Below are 8,167 nucleotides of genomic sequence, written 5' to 3' on the forward strand. Positions count from 1 at the left end.
CCAAATCTGGGTGAATATAAGGAGCCAATGGCTGCCTAGGAGGTGGAGCTTTTGACACTGACTGGCATAGAAACTGACCAATCAGAACCAAATTGGCTGGCACGGGAGAGCAGTTAGGGGTGATCAGGCAGGCAGGCAGAGAGGTTAGGGGTGATCAGGCAGGCAGGCAGGTGAGTGGTTAGGAGCCAGCAGTCCTGGATTGTGAGAGGGATGTCCGACTGCCGGTTTAGGCCCAATCCTCAGTCGAACATCGGGCCTATACCGGCAGTCAAACATCCCCCAAGGGATCCCGGATAGGAGAGGGTGCAGGCTGGGCTGAGGGGACTCCCCTCCCCCCCATGCATGAATTTCATGCACCAGGCCTCTAGTCTAAAATAAGTATATCTAGTTCCATTATTTGTGGACATCTAATTTACTTATCATTTTAAATAATATTATGATTATTATGTTTGATTTTTATAATACTTTGAATCAATGCAGTTTATTTTAGATATAGGCAATTAAATTCTATCATTTGAAAAAACATGTGAAAATAATCCTTAGTTTTAAAGTAAGAAAACTCTGATTTCCTTCATAAAAAGTTCCCTGGGAGACCTCAAATGTATGTTTTAGTGAGACTGAATTTCAAAGCACATACTCTTTTCTCTGGCTATGATTAAATCCATCTCGGGATTTCTTTGTTTTTGATATTTTTGTATTTGAGTTTATTCTTCATTTAACTTTTAAAACACTACTATAATCTAATATTAAAACAAAAACAATAGCAAGTAGTGAGCATATTATGTTTATCGTCCTTCACTCCTGTACATAAAATGCTACTAGTGAGTGTTATTTGCTGACCCCATTAAGAGGTCTGACACCAAACACCACCCCTAGGATGATGTTCATCATCTTTACATGCTTCTTCGTCTTTCTTGATTTATATTAAAGTCTACCAATTCTAGCTGTTCCATTTCATCAGTCTCTTCTACTTTCTTCCTTTCAGGTAGGTGTTTTTGTTTTTTGTTTTTATTTTCCTGCAAAGAGTGTTTATCAGGAGAGAGAAAGCCATTTTCAGGAAAATTTATCTTAAACTTGATGATTAGGTGACCCTTTTCATGTGGTTTATGATAAATTGTTGAGCCTTCACTTCACACACACTAGTCACCACCATCCTTAACAATCTGACCTAGAAGAGAGGTGATACTGTCGTTTGGTTGTGAAGAGTAACTATTGGCTTTTGGAAGCCACATAGTGCTTCAACAAGCTGTGTGTCCATACACATGAAAAGGTCTTCTCCTTGAGTAAAAACAGCATGGTCCTTCCGATCTAAAACAATGATACTATCTCCTGGCTCCAGCCCTGGTTCCTGGTCTCCTTCACCATGGAATGTGATCTTCCAGGCATTTTTTCATGCCTTTGTCAATATGAACTTCTAGAATCTTCTCTCAAACTATCTTCTGTCCATTGCAGCTTTTACATCTATCTTTAGTTCCATCCATTCCCTATGGCCCTGGAACTCCATGCTCACAGACTGAATTTGCTGACCCATTCCAGGTCTTATCTGACGAATTCTTATTTCCATCACAGTACTCCAGCAATTGAGACAACACTACACTGCTCCTTTCTTACCACCTAGGCCTTCATATTTGTCACAAATCGTAATTGTTGCAGAGCTAGTTTTCTTGTTGTACCATTAAGCAAATCGTCTAAGTTTACTGAGAACTGATGCATAACACTTGTACCTCTCCTTTCTCTCTGAATCCTTCTCCAATAAAACATATCAGAGATGTTCATGGGAGAATGAAAACCACCACCTGCTCCACCTTTAATTGCCTGTTCTCCTCTTTTGTCATATAATTCCTTTTCTTTGCATCAGAGAGCATTTTGTAAGCTTGGGAAATGTTCATACTTCTCTCCTTCATTTGGATTCTTTTCAGGGGGTACTTCAAGGCCAAGCAGCTTCCTGGAAGCCTTTTTCAATTCCTCTTGGGTGGCATTGGGTTTCACTCCCAAAATATCATAAGCGATTTCTTTCACCATTTTTAACAGCCAGTGAGCTGCCTGAGACAATTATTAGGGAGCAGGAAAGAGCTTGTTGCTATGCACAGCTTGGAAAGCTGCTGCTTCTCCACCTCTCACCGAGTGTCCTAGAAAGTTTCACCTTTTTTAAACGTTTCTTTTCTTTTTTTTTTTTAATTGATTTGAGAGAGGAAGGGGAGAGAGAGGGAGAGAGAGGTGTGACAAAGAAACGTTGTTTGGTTGCCTACCTGGGATTGAACCCAAAAGCTAGGTATGTGCCTTGATGGGGAATTAAACTCCCACCTTCTGAAGTACCAGAGGGGGCTCCAACCAACTCAGCCACCTGGTCAGATTCAATACTACCTGAAGTTTTCAGCATCACTTGGGGGTCTTAGAATGTATCCCCTATGAATAATGTGCACTACTTTATGTGCTATTTAAAGTCACAAGGATGGAAGAGTCACATAATAAAGACTAAGTATAGAAAGTGGGATTCTCTAACATTATATTATAGTAGAGGCCCAGTGCAAGAAAATTTGTGCACTCAGGGTGGTCTCTCAGCCCAGCCTGCACGCTCTCACAATCCAGGACCCCTCGAGTAGGGTCCAGTCCCATCGCAGCATGGCTCTGGTTCCCCGGGCCTGCAGGCCGGGGGGAGGGACCAAGAGGCCAGTCCAATCACAGCATGGCTCCAGTTCCCTGGAGCCTGCAGGTGGGGGTAAGAGCCAAGATTTCCAGATTGCAGCATGGCTCTGATTCCTTAGGGCCTGTGGACAGGGGAAGGGACCAAGAGACCAGTCTGATTGAAGCAAGGCTCTGGTTCTTTGGAGCCTGCGGGCAGGGGAAGGGACCCAGAGACCAGTCCGATGGCAGCATGGCTCCATTCCCACAGCTCCCTTCTGCCCCCATGCCAAGGGCAGCCAGAGCCCACAGCTCCCTCCCACTGCCGCCTCACGGGTGGCTGGGACCCAGGACTGACTCCCACCGTGCCAGCCAGGACCCTAGCCTGTTGTTTGGTCGTCCATCTGGTCATTTCAGTTGTGACGGACCCTGGCTCTTTATATATGAGGATAGAGGTGTCAAGGGAAGCAGAGAAATAGATACAGGGGATAATAGGTTCTAGAAAACAATATTTTGGAAGAGAGAAGTAATGTGTTTATATTTTCATGTGATGATGCATTAGAAAGGGAAAGACTGATGACCTAGAGACAGAATGGCATATTGCTTGAGAAATATTCTAAATTATGTGAATGGTGATATCTAGTATACAAGCAGAGGAATAAGAACATGGATAGTTCATTTAATACATATATAAAGTATTTTAAGTGGCAATTCCTAAGAAAATCAGCTATTATTCCTATATTATATTTATTTACTTTCAAGACTAAGATCAAATGGGGCAAAGATCCCCATTTTGAGAGAGAGACATAAAGAAAAGGAAAGAGAGAGAGAGAGACAGAGAGAGAGAGAGAGAATAGACCATAAAGCACTTTCCAATATCAGTAGCACTCTATAGTATAATCTCCTTATCCCCTTATATGTCCAGATGTACATATGACAAGAATATTCTAAAAATAGCTATAAATAATATAAAAGCTGTAATGCACAAAGGATCTACGAACTATCATAATGACACCAAACACACTTATGATAAAAAATAGTTTCAAATTAATAGCTGCAAACTTGCCTCTTTGCATATGCCAGACTTACTGTATAAGAATAGAGCAGAGCCTTGGTTGGGTGGCTCAGTTGGTTGGAGCGTCTTCCCATACACCAAAAGAAGTTGTGGGTTTGATTCCTGGTCAGGGCACCTACATGGGTTGCTGGTTAAACCCTTCATCAGAGTGTGTATGGAGGCAACTGACTGACGTTTCTCTCACACTGATGTTTCTCTCACACTCACTCTCCCTTCCTCTATCTCTAAAAATCACACATACAAAAAGGCATATCCTTGGGTGAGGATTAAAAAAAAAAGACTAAAAATCCTTATTTCTAGTGATTGTTAACCAACTATAAAATTAAAGAATATCCCCAAAGTCCATAAGTATTTAATTGTGTCTAAGAATAAGTCTGCTATTTTGTGTCAAGTATTCTAAAATTGGGGCATGTTGTGATCTTCAAGTTTTTTTCACTATCTTTATATTAACCTCACTTTGTTGAAATTCTAAAAGTATTTCCTGAATATTTAGTTATTTCCTGTCTACCTGAAAAAAAGGCAGAGCATTTGTCATAATATCAGCATGTTTTTATTTAATTAGATTATGTAACTCTACAAGATCATTTTTCTTCTAAACCATAAAATAAAAACGTACCAAACTAGGAAGATATAAAGGAATAAAAAGAATGCTTCCTAATTTTAATGACTTCACTACACAATTGAGAATATAAAATGCTTTGTAGAATTCTAACATTCTCTATCGGACCTTCATGTGCTATGAGGATTAGGATAAGAGTGAACCAGAGCAGTCACAGAAATGTTAGCTGGGGCTATGGGACAAGACTCAGGACTCACTATGCAACCAGAGAAATTTACACAAGATCAAACATTTTGTGTTTGTCCCTCTCTAGATAAGATTAAACCATAAGCAAAGCCAAATATACATTTAGTTTTCCCAATCCTTACTGGACTACATTGGTGAGGGAACATAACAACCACTATTTGAAGATAAGGAACATCCGTGAAGATTATAAATATAAAAAATCAATAAAAACATGAATCAAAAAATGAAAAGCATAAAGTTGATATTTATCCATCGTGAGCAAAAAGTTAACTGTAAACATGCGATTACTATATAACTATTCATACCATGAATTTTTTAAATTAAATATCAAACATATTCAAATTTCCTTATTCAAATTCTCAGAAAACACTTCATAATGTATATTCAGAAATATGTCCATAAGGTAACTTAAGGTTTTTGAAATGTCCAAGGTGTTATCACTAGGACAAGAATTGGGAAATCTATGTTTTATGGTAGGCAATTTGAGGGACAGTGGCTAAATCACCTGGGCTTTCTGAATATTTTTTCTTAAGGAAGTTATTAATGACACAAACATTTGAGGTGACAAACTTTCGGTGCTGCTGTGAAAGTCCTAGAGAAGACATTTGTAAATCTCCTAAACTTTGCAACACAAATGTAATATTCACTGAGCTTTTAGTAGTTATCCCTCTTTTTTATTCTCACTGCAGATTTTCTTCTTAATTATAACATGTAACATATATTCGACATTTAATGTGTGTCAGGCTATTTGAGAGTTTCATTTGTGCTATTTTCATAGATACTATTAGTCATCTATTATTATCTTTATTTTTCCTACTATTATTTGTATTTGACATACAAGGGAACAGCACTACACAATACCAGTAGGTGATTTTCTAAAATTACACAGATATTATGTGCCAGAGGCAGAATTTGATCCTAGCCTCTGGCTCTAAGACTTGAACAAGTTAGTATGCCATAGTGCCTCCCAGGATTTTGCACATGTATATCTAATTTTTATTGAATTAAATATAAACTCATTTTTTGAAATGAAATTTGATAACATTTAGGTTAAAGCTCTTCAAAATATTGGTCGAGTAATTTATTTTTTATGAAGTCTTTTTTTTTTCAAGTTAAAAAAGGGATAAACTGTTCTTTCAATACTTGACCACCTAATAATATGAATAATGACAGAGCTAACTCATCATATTTGCCTCAACTTATCTTATTCTGGAAGTAACATATTTATAGCCTGTGTATATTCTTGCTAATGGAAATATACTCAACCCTAATACTCATAGATTGGGTATTTGATGATGTTTGTTTATTTTATTGAAATAGAACCACAATATATACATTCTGTTTTGTTTACCTACTATGGGTATCATAGGGAGACAATCGATTTAGACTTGAGTTTCTTTTTCTTAGATTCCTTCATATACACATAGATATATCAAAATATTTCTTGACCTATACATACATATACAATTATACATTGAAATTGTCATATCATGCATATTTTCTTTCCAGAGTCTCTTTTCTTCTTCTGTCACTACAATTCATCTGATAGTTCCTGTTTTTAAATTTCATTGTGACCAACATTAGCATTAAGTAAATCTTCCTTCTACTTCTTAATCATGCTCTTTTAAGGGTATTTTGTAGATATATAACTCTAATGATATACAGATATAAACACATGCATATGCATACATACTAATATAGAAGGTTATTGATTATTTATTGCCCTTTAGAAATGGAATGTTATATATGGTACTAAGTTATTTTCTTATTTTTCAAAATATAATACATCATGGAAATCCTTTGAACTCAACTGATATATTTTGTACTAATTCTTTTTAACGGCTGCATAATATTTCATTGAGTAGATGTCCCATATATTTTCAATCATTCCTCTATCAGTAGAATTACTGGGATCTCAGAGAAAGTGTTGCAATATACATATTTTACTCATATCCTTAGCTATTTCTCTTATTTAGTTATTTTTATTTTATTTTTTTAATTTATCTTTATTGCTAAAAGTATTATAGATGTCCCCTTTGTTGTTGTTGTTTTTCCCATTGATCCCCCTCCACCCGTACCTACTCCTCCCAGGCCTTCAATACTTTATTCTCAGTGTCCATGGGCTATGCATATATGCATATAAGTTATCCCATTAATCTCTCCCCACCCTCTATCTCTACCTTCCCTCTGAAATCCCTCAGTCCATTCCATGCTTCTATGTTTCTATATCTATTTTGTTCAATTTATTTTGTTCATTAGATTCCACATATGAGTGAGATCATGCGATACATATCTTTTTCTGACTGGCTTATATTTTTATTTTTTATTTTATTTTTTAATTCTTTATTAGTTAAGGTATTACAAATGTGTCCTCATCCCCTCCATTAAATCCCCATCTTCCCACCCCCCCCCCCCCCCCCCACTACTCATGCTCTCATCCCCCTGTTGTCCATGTCCATTGGTTTGGGTCATATGCCTGCATACATGTCCTGTGGTTGATTTCTTCCCGTTACCCTCTCACTCCCCTACTTTCCCTCTGGGGATTGATAGTCTGATCGCCGTTTCTCTGTCTTTGAATCTGCCCCTGTTCATCAGTCTATGTTGTTCTCTATAATCCACAAATGATTGAGATAATGTGGTATTTATCTTTCTCTGACTGGCTTATTTCACTTAGCATAATGCTCTCCAGCTCCATCCATGCTGTTGCAAAAGGCAAGAGTTCCTTCTTTTTTACCTCAGCATAGTATTCCATTGTGTAGATGTACCACAGTTTTCTAATCCACTCATCTGCTGATGGGCACTTAGGCTGTTTCTAAATCTTAGCTATGGTGAATTGTGCTGCAATGAACATAGGGGTGCATATATCCTTTCTGATTGGTGTTTCTGGTTTCTTGGGATATATTCCTAGAAGTGGGATCACTGGGTCAAATGGGAGTTCCATTTTGTTTTTTGAGGAAGCTCCATACTGTTCTCCACAGTGGCTACACAAGTCTGCATTCCCACCAGCAGTGCAGAAGGGTTCCATTTTCTCCACATCCTCTCCAACACTTGTTGTTTGTTGATTTGTTGATGATAGCCATTCTGACAGGAGTGAGATGATACCACATTGTCGTTTTGATTTGCATCTCACGTATAATTAGTGACTTTGAGCATGTTTTCATATGTCTTTCGGCCTTCTGTATGTCCTCTTTCGGAAAGTGTCTATCTAGGTCCCTTGCCCATTTTATGATTGGATTGTTTATCTTCCTATTATTAAGTTTCATGAGTTCCCTGTAAATGTTGGAGATTAAACCCTTATCGGTGATATCATTGGCAAATATGTTCTCCCATGTAGTGGGTCTTCTTGTTGTTTTGTTGATGGTTTCCTTTGCTGTGCAAAAACTTTTTATTTTGATATAGTCCCATTTGTTTATTTTCTCTTTAGTTTCCATTGCCCTAGGAGCATTATCAGAGAAGAAATTCCTTCGGCATATGTTTGCGATTTCGCTGCCTATGGATTCCTCTAGTATTTTTATGGTTTCCCATCTTACATTTAAGTCTTTTATCCGTTTTGAGTTTATTTTTGTTTATGGTGTGAGTTGGTGGTCTAGTTTCATCTTTTTGCATGTATCTGTCCAATTTACCCAACACCATTTATTGAAGAGACTGTCTTGACTCCATTGTAT

The 8,167-nt window shown here is 37.6% G+C and overlaps 1 pseudogene; it reads right to left on the minus strand.

Annotated features, from left to right (window-relative positions):
• Nucleotides 1–844: 844 nt before the first annotated feature.
• LOC139005008 (dnaJ homolog subfamily A member 1 pseudogene) lies at nucleotides 845–2,022 on the minus strand (annotated as a pseudogene).
• Between the last annotated feature and the right edge of the window lie 6,145 nt (nucleotides 2,023–8,167).

Source organism: Myotis yumanensis, unplaced genomic scaffold, assembly GCF_028538775.1.
Source record: "Myotis yumanensis isolate MYYU_CA2020_CCGP unplaced genomic scaffold, mMyoYum1.0.hap1 SCAF_3, whole genome shotgun sequence".
Lineage (NCBI taxonomy): Eukaryota > Metazoa > Chordata > Mammalia > Chiroptera > Vespertilionidae > Myotis > Myotis yumanensis.